Genomic DNA, 19,121 nt, shown 5'->3' with positions numbered 1-19,121 from the left:
TGTACCAAGAAAAAAAAGTGGGTTTTTTTTCTGTCAAGGCATTTGTCATTTATTCGTTAGTGAGTTATACATATGTCAGCTAGGACATCAAATACATGCAATACTTAAGGTCTCTAGCCTGACTATGTAATCCATTCTTTAATAGGAATGTACCAAGTAAATATAGTATTCCTTTTGGAATATATGAATGTATATCTGAGCTATGTATCTAGTTAGGCAGGTTCTTTATATTGTTGTTCTGTTGTGCTGGAGATACTCCTGAGAAAGAGTTAAAAATTAAAAACTGTGTCGATTCACCCTTTCTTATGACTTTAACCAAAAAGCTACTAAAGTTTTAATATTGTTAAAATTTTAGTACCCTGGTACACATGATATGGTATAAACAGTAAGCTGTAGTTTTTCATAAGTATTGTTTAGTGGAATTTTGATTAGTGGAATTTTCTCAGTTGTTTTACTTAATTCTCTATCATGCTTTCGGTAGTGGGCTCAATTATCTTAGAGGTCTTTTCCAGTTTAAATAATTCTATGATTCTACATGGAATTTTCAATGAATAACAGAATCTTCAGAGTCTACGCAGTCTACTTTTTGAAGGCCCAGATATTCCTGCCATAGCACATTTAGGTGTTTAAAGTTGTGTATGTGTTTTAGTACCTTGTGAATTAGGATCTGTGAAGAAGAATTTACTATAGAACATGGCAGAAAGAATGGGACAGCTGAGTTATATGAACTTGGCATGATTTAATCACTGCTCTGATGCAAGAAAAAGGTTATTTTTAGCAGATTACTCTGTTGCCCAATAGATCTGGATTTGTCTGTAAACTGGGGAGGGATGGTCTTGTTTTGGAAATCCAGATGACAGTAAACAGCTGTTCAGGCCCCCACTACAATTTCCCAACAAAACACATAGGACTTTATTGTTCTTTCTAGTCTTCTTATCTGGGTGGATTTATGCCATAAATTAATAACTGCAGGCATCCAAGCTTGTACCACAGTCACTGTGAATAATTGATAGTGCTTACATGTTTTGATGATTTAGTATCTGGGCAAGCAAATACGCAGAATGTCGTATGTTTTTGAGGTAAAGATTTATTTAAAGACTGAAACTTATCTGGATCTTCAAAATGATAAATTTGGTACAAAAATATTTTAACAAAGAATTGTTTGTCCTTCTCTGTATCAAGTGTACTATCGTGTTCTAAAAACATGGTCATTCTAGGAGCAGAAAGCACTTAAATAAACACTATAAAAATGATATAATCTTGTAACAGAATCATTATACACCAGCTCCAGTGTTCAGTTCGGTACTGTGGGGTTTAAGGTCCAAGCAGTTTGTGTTGGTCTTTAGTTGATTGTCCACAAGCCATTTGTTGCACACTACTATTATCTGGAAAAAATACATATTCAGAAACAACTACCCTGCAGTTATTCTCTGAGGAAGAAGGATTCCACTCAATAATACAATAATCACTAGCTCTTTGGAACGTTCTAAAACTACTGTTATTAACTTAAGGGTATTCACTTGGAGTTTAAAGGTAAACTTGACCTGTTGGGCAGAGAAAACTATTCAATATTACCCAGTAACAATGAGGTTCATTTGGGGAAATAAAGTATTGCCTAACAGTGTGAAGATTCACCTAGGCTGCATCTCCCATGATTTCCTGATGTATCCCCTGTGCCTGGCTACAGTGCATTGGCTGGTTTTATCTATCGGAATTCTCTCCCTTTTTTTTCTTTTTTTTTATAATAATATTTGTATCTTGGACATAAATGTCTCTGAAGTTGAAACAGAGGGGTTTTCTGGGTGTGGGTTTTTGATGGTATGAAGAAAAAAAATTAATCAAGGTGACTTAGTCTTCTTCCTTCCCATGCCTGGATGTGTTCAGGGCCAGGCTGGATGGGGCTCTGAGCAAGCTGGTCTAGTGAAAGGTGTCCCTGCCCTTGGCAGGGGAGTTGGAACAAGATGATCTTTAAGGTTCTACCTTCCAACACAAACCATTCTCTGATTCTATTTGAGTTAAATCCAATCTGTCCCATAGATTTCCTGAGATGGAGTGAATTTTCATTTTCCATTCTCAGCTTTTTATTCTCATCCTTGACCATGATTCTACTATCAGTAGTCTAACGCATTATTGAAAGCACCACATCACAAAAAATGTGGTGGTTCAAGCCTGAAGGTTACTTGTACAATTATGCTTCAGTACTTTTTCTGATTAAAAGAGCTAATAAAACATTAACTTCTAAAATAAAAAGTTTCCTAGTTAGAGAAATGGTAATATAGGTTGTGAGGGAAGAAATTACTGTTCTCTGCCAGCATTTCTACTTGAAAGACACTATGGCGTTCAGTGTTTCCCATCCCTACCACCCAGTTTCCGACTGTAAATATTCTCCTGATAGGATGTTTCCATGTAATGTGTATGTTACTTTGCAGCAGTGTGAAAAAAATGGAAGCTTGAAAGATGTCTGTCATTTGCACTTTGCCTTAATTTATGTTACGTTTGCTAAATAATGTTAAATGTACAGTTTGGAGGGTTTTTTTTAAATGCTACTGCTTTCCAAAAAGAAGAAGCTAATGGTGAGAATGTGTATTCATCTCTGATTTGTCAGAGAGCCAGAAAGAAAAAATTACTTGTTTCAGTCATAAAAATGGTGCTGGGTTTGAGGAAGCAACAGACACTACACATGAAAAATTATTAAAATATATTTTGAAAGTAAACAAACAAAAGGAATGTTAAGAAAAAAATATTATTCTTACTAGGTAGCCTGAGTTAATTGTTAAAATACTTTCTAGTGCTAGGAAAATGCAAAGATAATATTCTAATTAAAGCCTCATCCCTTACCTGGGAAAAAGCATCTTTTGCTTGAAAGATGATTTCATGACCAGAAACTACATCCAGGTTAAAAGCCATCCAGATCAGCAGAATTTTGCTTCTGTTTACAGGCTTGGTGCTCAGCTCCATTGATGAGAGATCAAGTATTTTTTTGACAGGAAACTGTAAGTTATTGAATGCAAGTCAAGATTTGGTTTATACAAAACCATTGAAGAATCAGAAATACTTTTAAATGGTAGCAAAATAAACCCCAAAACCAAAAGAATAATATAAGTGCCATCCTGTGTCCCAGTTCTCATGAATGGTTCTCATAATGTTTTTAGGAATCCATATGTACCTCTAGAATAAGCTAACAGAGCACACAGCCAACAGCTAAAAGTAAAAAATATTTGATTTTACTGCTTTTTGGAAAAACTTTGCCATTGCACTTCTCATGTAACAGCTGTCATTAGAGTGTGGATATATCATAGAATTACAGAGTTGTTTGGGTGGGAAGGAAGCTTTAAAGATTGTCTGTTCCAACCCTCTGCCATGGTCAGGGCCATATTTCCCCAGATTAGGTTGGGTAAAGCCCCATTCAGCCTGGCCTTGAACACTTGCAATGATAGGGCATCCACAGCTCACGATCATGAAAAATATCTTCCTTACCTAAATCTACCCTCTTTCAGTTCATAACAGTTGCTCCTTGTCCTGTCACTACAGACTTTGTTAAAAAGTCTGTCCTAAATACTGAAAGATTGACAAATGGTCTCCCCAGAGCCTTCTCTTCTCCAGACTGAACAGCCCTAACTCTCTCAGCCTGTCTTCATAGGATAAGTGCTCCAGCCTTCTGACCATTCTTGCGACCCTCCTCTGGCCCTATTCTAACAAGTCCCTGTTTTTCTTGTGCTGGAGGATCCCAGAGCTGGATGTAGGACTCCAGGTTGGTTCTCGTGGGAGCAGGGTAGTGGTGGAGAATCACATATTTACAGAGGAAGTGCTAGGATCAGGTCTGAGGTATGAGTTTGATTGACACTTTATACGTGTCACAGGTGAATAGACAGAGAGATTAGGTAGGACTGGGGATTATCTGCAAGAATGAAGAAATCTGACCATGTTGTCACACAACTGCTGCTCTCAAAGGTTCCTCTGAAACTTTAGAGAGGGAATATGTTTAAAAGTGGTTGGTACCAGATAACTCATTCTCCTCACCACCCACTTTTCCTCTTCTCTTCAATGGTAATATTAGAGACTGGTTTAAAAGAGAAAAAGGAAATATTAAATAATTTTATAATGAATATAAAGTATATATGCTAATGCAGAGCTGTAATAGTGAAAGACTCAAAATGGAAATAAAGGGTTTGGAGAAATTATTTAAAAGAGCAATTTAAACAGCAGCTACTACGGATGTGCAGCTACTAGTGAAAGCAGAGAAATTGGTAAAACTGTAGAACAGAGCGTCTGGAGAAGGAAATACATTTTTTGAAATTTATTTTGTGGATATTGCAAAGTGAAGAGCTTACTTATATTTATAGACTGCAGAAAGGTTCTCAGTTTGGACTGATCAAGAGCTAATCAGATCAATGAGCCAGTCCAAGAACTGCATACTGAATTGAACTGGCTGCTCAAACCAGCAGCTGCGTACATTGTACTACAAGAGCTATATGCTTCAGTAAGAGCCTTTCCAACCCCATATGAAGTTAACTGAATATCCTATTTCAGGAGAAGAGTCTGTATCTGCAATCCAGAGAAGGTAAAGGAGCTCTGTTGCTCGCAATAGATAGGCTGCACCACTTGCATGGGCACCTGCAATGATCTTTTACAATGGCATAGAGAGCAGATCATATTTTCATATCAAAAGGGGAAAATAACCTTTGGTCATAAACTGATACCCCAGTGTGCAGATACTTGTGTCAGTGTTTGTCAAAGTATTCAAAGCTCCTATATTTGACTCAGTCAAACTAAGAGCTTGAATTAGAAAATCCTCTGATATACTTTTACTGACACAAGAAAAATCATATTATAAGTCACTTTTTTGTACAGATGGCTGCTTTAAGTAATTATGTGTCATACATAATAAAGTGCTGCTGAAGATTGTTCTTGTGAAGTAATTTTTGTTATCTTTATTTCACTGACTACCAAAAGGGTAGTCAGTTGTTCTTTGGCTCAAGGTCTGCACACTACAAGATTTCTGGATATGTGGGGCAACTCTCCAATGCTTATGAATTTCAAGGGAAAAAAAACCTACTTAACCTTTCATCTACAGCCCTTCTGATGCACATGGAGGGCTATAGATGATAGTTCTTGTTACATAAAGATGGCATAGTAGTGTTGCTGGAGAAGAAGAAAAGAACGTAGTTTGTGTGTACCTATGCACGTAAAGATACACATGCATGTTGATGTATGGATATGGATGTTTTGAAGGAAGAATGGTTGCTGAAACTAGAGTTCTAGTACATGTCTAGTCTGTATTCCTAGAGGAAAGCAGACAGAAGCTAGGTACGTGCATTGTATATACATTAACATTGTTTGGTTTGCAATAGCCTCTGAAATTAACCCAGCCTTCTTCTTTAATAGAACTGTGATTAATATTGGGTTATCTGAACCTGCAGGTACAGCACTACTGGTTTAGTCAGTGGGAATCCTAGAAAGGTGTTTGTAAGGCAAACACTGTAGCTACAAGCTCTTTGCATTCCTGTCCAGGTAGAGTATTGTAGCATTAATGAATAGAAGATCACTTAACTTTTTAGAGATGGAGGATTAAGGACTCTGTAGAGCCTCTGTTGCTCAGTATAGTTTGAAAGTCTACATTTAGAAAATTTTCTAAGGAATTATCAAATCATAATTGTTTGGGATATACAGTTTTTCAAGTGTTGAAACCCAGCAGAAGGCATTTTTTACTAAGTCAGTTCAAGTTGCAGTGCAAAATAATAGTGAAAGTTAATGTATTTCTACAAAGATATAGCACTTGGAAAGAAGTGCCTGTGAGAGAGATTTCTAGGAGTTTGTATGTGAACCCTTCAAGATAAGTCCTACCTCCTTCAGGAGCTTTAAATATAATAAAATAAAAAAAAAAAAAAAGAAAAAATCCAGTTACAGAGGCAAACTTCCTCTCAGAAAGCTCTTTACAAAACCTACGAACTTTTCTCTCCTATCCTGATATCTTTAAATCTGTTCCTTTGACTCAGCAAAATCCTACAAGAGACTCCAGCCTTTTCACAGAGGTTCAAAAGAGCCTTTGCTAAGCCAGAATGTCATAAATGAGTCTTGTCTTGGAGGCTCTGAATATGATTTAGGTGTCCTCTCTTTAGGCTGCATTTTTCCCTAATGAAATTTCATATTATGTTGGGCTAACTGGGATGGATCACATTTGACTATGTTCACCCTGCCAATTCTACTAAGCTATGAAATGTGGGTTATTATGTGAAAGTAGCATTATTATTCTATTATGCCTTTTTTTTTTTTTTTGGTAGTAAAATGCTTACAAATGTATCAGGGGTCTTGCATAAGAAACTAATATTTGCAGATAAAGGAGGCAATAGTTTTAATATTTAATGAACAATAAAGAAAATTTAAACAAGAAAGCAATATAGCTGCACTGTTTGGGAGATACACTTGCATTTAGTTAAAAAAACTATACTGGTGAAGAAAGAAATCATTCTACTTAGAAGGAAAAAATCTCATAATTTTCACACGCTTGGTTCAACTCAGGTTAATCTTTTTAGTGAGATGTGTTATTTTTCAGACACTGAGAGCATTGCAAATATGTCATAAGCCATGCTACCTTAGCAATTACATTATAGAATAGTAGGATGTACTTCCCTATGGTTTTGAAGAAAAGCTTCTCAGCGGAGCATCCACAATGGGGGAAAATACTCAATACTCTAATCACAATGGGGTTACAGGTAGTGACACTCCGGTGTGAACCACAGCCTGTTTGCTTACCTCAGCCTTTAAAGCCAGTAGATCTTCAGTACCTGGCTTCAGAACTAAATCAATTCCCTGTGACATTCCTATTTCTGATGTTCTGAATGCAGAGGCACAGTATTTATGGCTCTGGTTTTGAGATCTCAAGCTGTGTAGAGGTTCCCCAAGGCATCTTTTCAGTGACAAAACACTGCTTTGTGGCTCTGGTTCCCATTGGGTTTGTGAAAGGGGAAGGAAAAGGGATTTATTACAGTTACACCAACTTATATCAATACAAAGATGCCTTTTTAAGTGATCTTGGGTACTGTGTTATGTCCCCTGAGGTACTGAAAACACAACCATAGCTCTGTATGAAAGTATGGATTTTTGAAGAAAACTCCATAGAGAAGGAAATGAAATGACTTAAAAACCAGATTGATGTTTGGAGTTTTGCATCTTCATTTGTTCTACTTTTGCACATATTGCAACCCCTAGTGAAAGTCAGTGTTCATGTTAACAGTTTGAATCCCTTTAAAGAAAACCACAAAAGTTTCCATTAGCGCTCTTCCTTTCTCCATCTCACTGTTACATGGTCAGGGTCAGCCCCTGCCCTCATCCCAGTTTAGGTTTCTATTATTCTGTTAGTGGTATTTTGTATTTTTCACATCTATCACGTGCCTTTTCTCTCCATCATCCCTGTAGGGCTCAGTGCACACAGGTTGTCTCTGAAATGAAGCTGTCAGCCTTTCCCTGACTTTCATCCGGGACTACTCAGATGAGCTTTTCTGAAGAACCCTAAATCATGCTTTCCAATTTCATCCAGATTTGTTTTTCCCTTCCTTGATTCTGTCCCTCTTTAATTTCTAGTAAAGCAATTACTAGTTCTGATGCACACACCAGCTTGATGGGGCCAAAGTCCAATGGGACCCAGAGGAGAGATGCTGTCTTTTGCACCTTACAGGCTCTGATCTAGAATCTTCCTTTGACATCACAGAAACTGTTGTAGGAAGGTCAGTGTTGGGAAACCCGGTCTGAATTACATATTTACACTCATGTAGCCTGAGTCACTTTATTTCATTATTTTCACTTGCTTCTCTCTGCACCTCATGTTAAAGGTTTAACAGTTTTCACTTTTGAGCGATAAAGTAATGGTTGATGGACAATAATGGAAAAAATAATGAACTACCTAAGAGAGGATGCCTTTCAGTAGTGTTCTTGAATCAGGTATGGAACAAAAACTAAAACCCACAGTATTTCAAGTAGAAATTCAAAAATTTTAGTTTCATGTGCTAGCTGTGGCTAATATTTTTGCTTAATAGCGGACTACATATTTCATGAAATGTTTTACTCTATTAGTGAATAAATTACAGGTACTGTAGATTCCTCTTTCACTCATTGTAATTGCAGGTTGCAGACATCTAAAAAAATAAATGGGTGTAAATAGCAGGTAAAAGGTGAGTCAAAACCAATTTACAGGAGCAAGGTAAAGTCAAACTCACATTTTATCTCATAGTGTGGTAGATTTTACCCTAAGAAATCATTCGCTGATCTCTATATACTTAATGTGCTTGTATATACTTATGAGTCTATACTTACATACCCAGAGGAAGCTCCCAGGAGACATCATAGGACCTTACAGCCTCTAAGGAGGGGCTACAAGACAACTTCAGAGGGACATTTTACAAGGTCGAGTAAGGACAAAGGGGAATGGCTTTAAGAAAGGGCACAGGTTTAAATTAGATATTAGGAAGAAATTCTTCACTATGAGGGTGGAGAGGCACTGGCACAGGTTTCCCAGAGAGGCTGTGAATGACCGTGGAAGTGTTCAAGGCCAGGTTGGATAGGGCTTTGAGAAGCCTCACCTAGTGAAAGGTGTCTTGGCAGGGGGACTGGAAGGAGATGGTCTGGAAGGTCCCTTCCAAGCCAAACCATTCTGTGTACATTTGTAAATGTACAGGCATATATTTAGGACATATAAGTAACTTGCACACAGGTAACAGGCACATGCCCAATTCCTAAGTAGTATCATTGAGCTGGCAACACAGCATTCCCCATGAATATATTGACTAGGTTGAAAGCTCTGTGCTGCACCTGGCATTCAGTGACTGGCACAATTGCAGGGTACCTTAGACTTGAGTTTTTTGTTTACCTGCTCATGTCCAGATGAATGATTTTTTTCATCTCCTACTCTAGTATTCATGACAGATGGCTTGTTTGCTCATCTTGCCTATATATTGATATACTTCTCAATCAAGAAGCATTTTATGAGGCAAGGAGAGACAATGCTTTTTCAAAGCACAGCATTTCCTAAACAAAATGAACAAACGCAGGATCACTGTAGGGTATTGACGTGCAGTTGAACCATGCGTTGCACAGATGTGCAGATACATCTCCACAGCTCCACCAACTCTCCAAGCCAACAGTGAGACAGTGGCACTCCAGAGGCTGTGCATATATTTGATTCAAAATAAATGTACTCTGCATTACTGTCCAGGGGAAAAGGAAAAACTACTGATCTTTTTTTGAAGTGAATATACTCTGAGTTTTCTTTTCAAGGAAAGCATTGTTATAAGAGAGAAGAGCCACTGATAATTCTTTTGCTAGTCACATTATGAAAGCAGCTCTTAACACTGTCATTAAGGGAAGACAAATACAAGTATGAACACTGCCATGCTGGCGCTCAGCAGCACCAGTCTGGAAAAATACACAGACCTTATTTCAATCTTCACTGTTCTAGTGTTATTTAGTTCATTTAATCAAATAGTTGAATTCTGGATACATAACACTACTTGAAGCTAATATATTTGGCAAAATGCTGGTACAGCCTGTTCAAAATGTTTTAAGAAGTTAAGCGCTCAAAGGGTATATAAAAGGCCATATAATTAAATGGGTACATAAATTAGATTTAAGAATATGTAGCTCTACAGGTTTTGGATTGCTTGTTAAACTGCTGCTTCCTCTGTTAATTAAAAGCTCCCACTGCCAGTTGTGTCTCAGTTTTATTAAAATGCTCTGCTGTTTGGAATCTCTCCATGAACAAATAAATATAAGCATTGCTCACATATAAAAATTGGGGTGCGTACGTACATTAAAAAAATACCTTTTGGTAAGATAATTCTTTGCCTACTAATCTACCACCAAATACTAATCTAGTAGTTGTTTCTGCTCTTAAATTGCTTTCTTTTAAAATCTCACCAGTATAGTCTGATGCAGGATTCCCTATAGGAATATCAGATACACACATTTTTGTTAAGAATTTTGTATCAGGTATTTTAGAACTGCAACATGTTTTAAGCATTTTTAAAGTGTACATAGTTTGTGTATCACAAATATAAGTAATTTTCTTATTTTTTCTGCAGAATATAGAAGAATAAAAGTAGACTATTACTCACAGTAACAAGCTACTGTGTTACACATAAACACTCTAGGCTCCAGAACTCATCTTTTCAGGTACATTCATAAAAGTATGACAGCTGGGGGGTCTGGTTTATGTTTAGTAAAACACATGGAGACATCCAGCCTTTTCGGCGATATGAGTGATTTGTGTTTCATATTCACAAGAATAGGAAAATGCTCAGTTGCTGAGCAAAGGCCATGGTGCATCATACCTCATACGTGGTGGAAAAGGGTGATCCGAAGATGGTGTTTATTGTAACATAGTGGTGTTATTTATGATTAATAGACCTCTCATTTTTTTTGTGTGAGTGTGGCTGCTGTTTTACTATTTTTTCCCCGGGTGTCTCAGCTGGAAGATAAAAGTCATCTGGGAAGTCAGTGGAGATAACAAGAACGCTAATATCCCAGGTATATACCAAAGTATTAATAGAAACATACTGTAAGCTTAGGTCTGTCCTTCAGTTACACCAATGGTGGTACAGATGAACCTGTATAAACACAGTGATCCTGATGTCATTTTATCTACCTATTAGTAATTTTATTTAATGCTTTCAGAATTTATTTTTTTTAAAAAAGGTATAGTATCATCCTCCCACACTCACAAAATACCTTGCTTATATCTTACCACTATGGGGAACTGTACTTTCAGTGATTACAAGTTTGCAATTCAAAACCTGAATCAAGGGGGTCTCTGCCAAAATATTTGCAATACAGTCTGAACAGCACAGAGATACCTCCTTAGACTTAATAGAAGACACTTCACGTGGTTGCCTTAAATACAGTGACATAGAGATTAGTTGGGCATTTTTAATTTTCCTGGTGAAATTCACCTACTACATTTAAGATTTTCAAACTGAGGATTTTGCCATTTCCAGGGGAGTTCCTTGACCAAGTAAGTAATTTATTGCCTCTTAAAAAAATGATTTTAATTCCTTGGTGGAATTACCGTCTGATTTTCTTTCTCTGAGGATTTATTCATAAAACCAAAAACCAAAGTCATTTAAGGCAATAGATCAATCTCAGTTACACTTCAAGAAAAGTGTAATAATTTTCTAGATGGGAATAAAAAGTCCAGTTCTGGCCTGATGTATTCAGACATGCAAATAGAAGTGAAATTTCTGGGAATTAGGCATACAACCAAGGGTAGAGCTTGGTCCCACGTATTTCAAGACAGAGTTTACAAAAATAACTCAGGATTTTCAATCTGCTTGCTAATACTGAACTCATAACCCTCTGTCCCTCTAAGCTCAGGTGCATCTGCTGTGCTTGCTTGTTACTTAATGGTGTCCTGAAAGGCTCCGGTACCTTAATACTGGCTGACATATAAATGTCTTGATAGGTAATGGGAGAGAGACCCTACTTTGCAGGTTTAGTCCTGATTGTCACACATGCTAAATCAAATACTACAGAGTGGAGAAAAGGAGATAAAATTGCCTTAAAAATCCTGAGACTTTAAACCAGCAAAATATATACTTCCACATATGTGTATTTGAAAAAAACACCTCTTAACTTACAAAAATACACATATTCACTGTAAAAGTTAGCATCCATTGTGTCCTGTTGCATCCCAAGCCCTGTGAACAAAGTCTAGCCCTGTTCTGTACCATTGAGGTAACACCTGGACTGCAGGTATGTGATCATGAGTGGCAGAGGACTGAAATAAAGAGCCTCTTGGAAGAAGAGAAAAAGGTTTTGAAGTAGCTGTGAGAGTAATTTTAGCAGGATAAGGAAATCAGTAGGAGAAAATGAAGAAATCTTCTTATATGGAGGCATTTTTGTCTCATACAGCTTTCTCAAATTTCCTAAGTCCTATCTTTCAGAATAAGGAGTGAGGAGATGTGTTTTTTAAGAATTAGTTATTTAGGAAACTGAGTCCACTTAATGAAAATGTAATGGGCAGTCCTTGTGGCATAGCTGTTTCAAATGACTCTGAGGGTCATAATTTCTTTTTTTTCATAGATTCCCCATGTTCTATTTTGATATTTCATTGACTTTGATGTAGGAAGTGTTGAGCAACTCCCCAGTTCTCATTACAGTTAAAGTCCCCGTGATAGTTTGTGCAAAAACGCACAGATATCATCACAAATCCAATGTGGGAATCACAAAAAAACCTCCACAACTCAGCCACAAATTTTCAAAGGGGTTTTGGATGAACAAAGTACAGGAAAAAAGAGCTTTATTTATGAGAAATTCATGATCTTCTGGGACCTGGCATCCCTTTCCATGTACTTTACTCTGGTTTGCACATTTCTGGACAGTTAATGATGAGAAGTTTTCTATGTGAAGTATTAACATAATTACTGTCTCTCTTCTTGTTAAAATGGCATTTTTTAATAATGTAGTATGTGAAATAAGCTTTTAATAATAACTGGAAAGGCCTTGGAAAGGAATTTAATGAAAATTTGGGCTGTCAAGAAGTATTGTCAATCTCTGATTGTGTCACATCTCTTTAGTTACTCTTTGAATGGCCTCTTATAGGTGTCTAAGTGAACCTAAATTTTGCTTTTAATTTATCCTCACAGATAAGCACATACAAATAAATATTTTTAGTATTTTAATCTATTCTAAACAATATAATTCACAAAAAATAGCTTTACTGTCTTGTGTTGTAAACCTTATAGAGAAAATGCTAGCTATGGTGTAACAGATGTTATTCTACTGTAAATAATGGTTTTAATTTGACAACAGAAGAAATTTTAGTTTCCAGGTAAACCAGAATATATGAAATATTTATTTACCAGGACATGTGCTGGAAGAAATGTAGGGAAAGCCAAATTCACTCACAAAATTTGAAGGAAAAAAAAGCATTTAGCACTCAAGGAAACAACTCCATAAAAATTAGAAGTTTATATCCAGGATCTTTCCGAAATTTCACCCCAGAGATTTGGTTTTCTTTGAAATTATACATCACTGTCCAGGACCTTAATTATGTTGTTTCATAATCTTATATGTCTCCTGTCATCTTTATTATAGACTGTACCTCCAAAGACAATGGTGTAAATTATTTTGGGAAATGAGGTTCAAAACCAGTAATACACTGAGTAGGAAGGAATACTGGAGAGTTTCCTGTAGTAACAACCATACCAATCAGTGCAATTGGCTCTGACACAACAAAGAAGATATGTTGGAACAAAATGGTTCCTGCTGAAATCCACTTCCACATAAATTCTCTATAATTTCTCTGAGAGTACCTAAGACCTTTTCTCCATAGGTTACAGTATCTTCCATCTCTTATAAGCCCTATGTGCTTTAGTACATAAATATTTGGTTATTGTAACCAAGTGGGAGGCAGAATTGTTTGGAAAAAAGGTTTAAATTCACATTTTTTGAATATTTTCTGTAGAATTTTTTTTTCTGTAAATATGTGAGTGAGATACTCTTAATAAAGGACAGTTTTTCAATTGATTTCTGTTTGTTTCAGAGTCATCCTTTGAATTCAATGGTGCAGTAAGACATTACCTAACACTGGTGAATTACTGGTAGACAGACCTGCAGATCCTGCAGGTTATACTTCAGGAGGTGTGTAGATATATTTAGTAGCAGAAAGATAGGCAATTCAGGTAGTTCTAAGACACAAACTGGAATATTCCTAGAACAGAGAAAAACTGAACAGGAGTAGTACCCACTATCATTATTTTAATGATAGAATCATAACAGTTGGAAAAGAACTCTGAGATCATCGAGTCCAACTTTTTGACTAAACACCACCCTCCCAACTAAACCATAGCACCAAGTACCACGTCCAGTAATTTCTTGAACACCTCCAGGGATGGTGACCACCACCTCCCTGGGCAGCCCATTCCAATGCTTAACTACCCTTTCTGTGAAGAAATTCTTCCTGATGTCCAACCTGAACATCCCCTGGTACAGCTTGAGGCCATTTCATCTTGTCCTGTCCCTTGTTATCCGCGAGAAGAGGCCGACCCCCACCTTACTACAACCTCCTTTCAGGTAGTTGTAAAGAGCAATAAAGTCTGAACCTCCTCCAGGCTCAACAACCCTAACTTGCTCAGTTGCTCCTCATAGAGCTTAGCCCCTAGACCCTTCACCAGCTCTGTTGCCCTTCTCTGGACTTGCTCTATCACCTCAATGTCTTTCTTGCAATGAGGGGCCCAGAACTGGACACAGCACTCGAGGTGTGGCCTCGCCAATGCTGAGTACAGAAGGACAATCACTTCCCTGGTCCTGCTGCCCATATTATTCCTGATACAGGTCAGGATCTCATTGGCCTTCTTGGCCACCTGGACACATGCTGGCTGATGTTCAGCTGGCTCTCAAACAGCAACCTCAGGTCCTTTTCCACCAGACAGCTTTCAATGACAGATTAATACCAAATAACTTCAGTAGATCATGATATCTCTTTCAAATACTGTGGTCTCCTTTATTTATTTATTTTCAAAAATTCCCAGATCCAAATCAAACTAATTCCAGAGTTGAAGATAACTGTACCCCACCTGCCTTCATATCTGCATCTTTGCTGTGTCATTTTGTAGTTTTAGTTCCTTTGGTGTTCTAATTTGGGAAAATATAACTGGGTCATAAGTAAGTGCTCCAGTCCTCTAGTTCAAAAAATAAAACCTTTTTTCTTCAGAGAAGTACATGTAGTAGGTTTACAGGAAACTTTTAGGTATATTTATTTATTTATTATATGGGTATACATATAAATATGTACCCACAGGACTCAGGGACTAAACTGGATAAACACTTGAGTCTGTCTCGTGCTTTATAAGTGTCAAAAATCCCTTTAATATGTTCTCCCTTCATTTAACTCCTGATTTGTCTTTGCCTTTCAACACTTTTACATCTGTTTCTCCATCTGCCAGTGCTCTTACAGAAACAAAAACCCAGTTGTCTGACTTTAAATGCCGTGCAGAGATCAGACACAATGGAAGTTGGTCAAAACTTGAGTGCTGGCTGCAGTTGCAGCTCAGGAAACATGAGGCCACATGCTGAGCACTAACTCCACAGTGCTGTCTTTGGGGCTTGTTGGGACTCACTTTGGTTTGAGTTCATTGCAGCTTGTTCCCTTGTGTGATAGCAATTGTCTGTCTGTCAGACTATTACCTGCCTTGTTTAAGCTTATCTCTGCATACCAAATGTAGTCAAGGTCTAGCAAATCCGTACAGTCTCTGCAAAAGAAAGTTAAAAAACCTTTTCTGATAACTGGGGCTGTAGGACACTGTTTTTTATCTGTTACAGTGAAGTGATGAGGACTCAGTGGGGGGAAAAGGACAAATGAGCAAACTGCTTGAAGAAAGCATGAAAAAATAGCCCTGGACAGATCCAATACTGAAGAGAAAGAACCCCCACTGTTGCAGTTCGAGGGGTTTCTGGGGGGTCACTGCCGGCCACTCTGTGAAGGTTTTCAGGGCTGGAATCATCCCCCGGCCACCTGTCCCTCGTGGCAGGGACAGGCGGCGGAGGTACTTAACACCAGGAAACAAAACCACACAGCACACAGGAGTCCAGCAGCGAAGAAGAACCTTTATTCAAATTTCCCACAGCTTATAAAGGCTGCTGGGCCAAAGTGGATTGGCCATTTGGCTAGCCAGTGCAAGGAGACAGTATAATAACTATGGCAACACAGAAACCAATGGTAGACAAGTGAATTAAGAGCTTCCAAACCCGACACCCCACCATATATGTCACACTCCTCCCAGTGAAGCCCTCAGGATGCTACTAATAAGCTGATGTAATACCTTCCCCTCCAAATTTCTTGATGGGCATTATGGATTTGGGACCCAGAGGGTCACTCTCAAGGATGAGTGTAATAGTTAAGAAAAAGGGTAGGTACCTGAAAGTAAATAATTAAAAAAATATTAATAATGAGAATTTTTTTCTGTATTCATTTGAATGGGGACTTAGCAGCACTGTGATTGGGCCAATAGCAAATACTCATTTTGACTTAACTGTCAAGACCTTGGAGTATCCATGTGTACTTGGATCCACTTAAAATTCTTGTTCCCCTTCATCCATAACAAGATCTTCAAGTGTAATACTGTAATGTTGCTGATTCATGTGATAAACCAACAAACTTTGAAGTTATGATTGAGTTGCCTAAACATAAGATGTCTAGTATCTTTTGACATCACTTGCTGTGTCTGAGACATCCACTGTAGAACACTGACACAGACCTCGAAATAGATTGATGCTGTACTAGAACTCGGTGGGGAAGCTGACTGGGATACCCAAGGATGTCTACAATGGAATTAGGTGCAGCTGTCTCAGGAACTGCATTGCATTCTTCATGGCATGTTATGTAAAGGCACAATCAGGAAAGCTAAGTCTTGCAAAGACTTAATATGGGATTTTAGCTTCCCATAGTTCTTGATGTGCTATGCATCTCACTAGGGAGCTTTACAAAGCCACCAACTTTCCCAATCCAGCTCTTCAGAGCTGGCCAAAGACCAAGGAAGCATAGAGGAGAAAGAATGGAACAGAGAAAGAAAACCCAAATGCATAGACCTGAGTTTTTGTCTTTTACCATGTCACTGAAATAGATCCAGAGAAATCTGAAATCTGGCAGAAAAAGAACAAATCCTCTTTTTTTTCTTTCTTTTGTTCAAAACTTTCAACTAACTAGCTCTACAAAAACTTAGAAATGCCCAACCCCAGGATTCCCATTGAAAGAGTGTCTGTTTATTTATGTACTCCTCCATCAGAGGTTTCCTTTCCTTGCTGAGAATCCAGCCTGTGCCGATTCATCCAGCAGGCTCAGCCTGTACAGCAATGGACGGGCACAGGGGAGACATCACTCCCCAGCTCTGGTTCCTGCCAGCTTCCCTGTAGCTGATCAGCCTAAAGGCATAACCATGTCTCTCTGCCTTATTCCTGTCTGTACACAGATAACAGGCTCTGGATCACAGGGCTTTTAACAACTAAGGGTCAATAAATTTCATACAGCACAAACCATGACAGTAACAGGGATACTGCCTGTGTATATCTTTTCCAAGGGCTGCCTATACAAAGCCCTTTGGCGATTAACAACCACCGTTAATGTCCCCTGTCAGGAATTTTACCGCTTTGACATCGAGCACTTTGGCCTTCAAACAATTCTGCAAAAAAGTTCAGAGCAGAGTTGGCTCTGTCAAAGCGTGAATCATTTTCTGATTTGTTTTGTCCTCAAGAAGAATTAATGTCTCTTGCTTCCCTTCTCGATGCCTTACATTCCCTAAAGAAGATTGTGCAGCCATTTAAGCACTAGGTTATCGGTGCAGAGAGGAAATGAGGAGCAGCACATTCCAGGGAGAGCATCAGCATGCTTTCTGGATGGATTCTTCAGAGGAAGATCCAACTACAAAATCAGTTGCTGGACACATTTTTTCTTCATAGCATCTGCATTTCTCATTCTCATCATCTAACCCTTTTTTTTTAAACTTTTTTTTTTTTTTTAAAATGTGCTAATTTAAGGAGCCCTGGTAAAAATTTTAAGTAGCTCAGAAATAATAAAAAAAAATCAGGTTTGGGAGAAAGAAATTTTCTGTATTTTTCTACTACCACAATAAGTAACCAGAAAATTCTGTGGGCAATTTTTCCTCAAGAGAAGAAGAAAATAAAGCTTTGTCCTTTGAGAAGTATATTCATGACTCAAAAATAAAAGTAACATTGGGCTTCAATATTGTATGAAGGCACAGGAAAAATCTCATCTTAGTCTTCTACTGTTGTATTCACTTACGTTATACCCCTGAATGAAAACTGTTCATGATTATATTTCCTTCTTCCAACAAAAACATTGTGTTCTTTGAGAACTTTAAAATGTTTTTTTTAAAACACTGTATTAATTTTAATCACTCCCAGCAATATAGATGGAGAGATCTATATCCCTGCAGATACATATGTTGAAATTTATGCTCAAGCATTCAGTGAATTTTAATGTAGTGGTTTAGAAACCGATTTCTGTAACTGAAAGAATAATCAAATTCTTTGTAAGTTGAATAGTCCACAAATAGTCCACTTTTATGGACAACTTGGTGTAATTTGCAATCTATGGTTCAAAGTGTTAGTTACTGTCTTCCACTATTTTATTAAGAACAATTGTGGACTGGACTATGAAAGATAGTACACATGCTGGCAAAAATAAAACTATAGGTCAAGAATTTTTTAATATAAAATTTGGAATGTTTGACCATGGATAGATGTCAGAAGAGACGAGTAATTTTTTTTGCTTAAACCAGATAAAACCTAGTTCAAAATGAGAACTAGGAAGATAACACATGGCAGCTATTTGCCCAGACATGCAGCTTAAAAGCAGAGATTGGTATATACCACAAATTTCAGAATTCTCTACCATCAAATAGGCATGTCACTTTGTGTAATCCAAAATACTGGGATTTGAGGTGATGGGGGGTACATGAGTGAAGCCTGTTTGTACTAATAAGGATATACATAAGCTATAAGTTGCAGTAAATGATGTGGCTAAGAGTGTTAGGAGAAGCGCTCAAGTGTTTAGGTAGGAACTGTTAAAACTTTCAATGATAAGGTCTTCTGAGTAGAATCCTGCTAGGAATGGTGTTCCTATAAGAGTTAGGTTCCCGATAGTTTGACCTGAGGTAGTTTTTGACAGTGACTTTTGGAGACTTCCCATTTTTCAAATGTGTTGTTCACCATAAAGGTTGTGGATGATAGCCCCAGAGCAGAGGAATAGTATTGCTTTGAAAAATACATGGGTTGAGATTTGTAGGAAGGCCAACTGGGGTACATTTAATCCAACTGTTACTATTACTAGGCCTGGTTGGCTTGATGTACAGAGGCAATGATTTTTTAATATCATTTTGGGTGAGGGTGCATATAGCAGCAAATAGTGTGGAGAGGGTGCCTCTACAGAGGCACAGGGAGAGGGTAGTTGGGTTGTTGCAGAATATGCAGTGAGTACAAATAAGTAAAAAAATTCCAGCTACTACTGTGATGCTGGAGTGGAGTAGGGCAGACACTGGAGTGGGGAATTCTGTAGTGGCTGGAAGTTACGGATGAAGGTCAAATTGAGTGGATTTTCCTGTGGCAGCTAGGCCTAA

At 37.8% G+C, this 19,121-nt stretch overlaps 1 long non-coding RNA gene across 1 annotated transcript; it reads right to left on the bottom strand.

Moving 5' to 3' along the window:
* Positions 1–2,534: 2,534 nt before the first annotated feature.
* Positions 2,535–15,509, bottom strand: LOC113956067. Its single transcript, XR_003530736.1, has 3 exons — positions 15,401–15,509; positions 7,802–7,811; positions 2,535–2,546 (listed from the first exon to the last, which is right to left on the bottom strand). It is a non-coding gene; the product is annotated as an uncharacterized LOC113956067 (long non-coding RNA).
* Between the last annotated feature and the right edge of the window lie 3,612 nt (positions 15,510–19,121).

The sequence above is a fragment of the Corapipo altera genome, unplaced genomic scaffold (genome assembly GCF_003945725.1).
Source record: "Corapipo altera isolate COAL_440 unplaced genomic scaffold, ASM394572v1 212, whole genome shotgun sequence".
Taxonomy (NCBI): Eukaryota; Metazoa; Chordata; class Aves; order Passeriformes; family Pipridae; genus Corapipo; species Corapipo altera.
The sequence above is the reverse complement of the archived record's forward strand: the minus strand, read 5'-3'. Positions and strand labels throughout refer to the sequence as shown.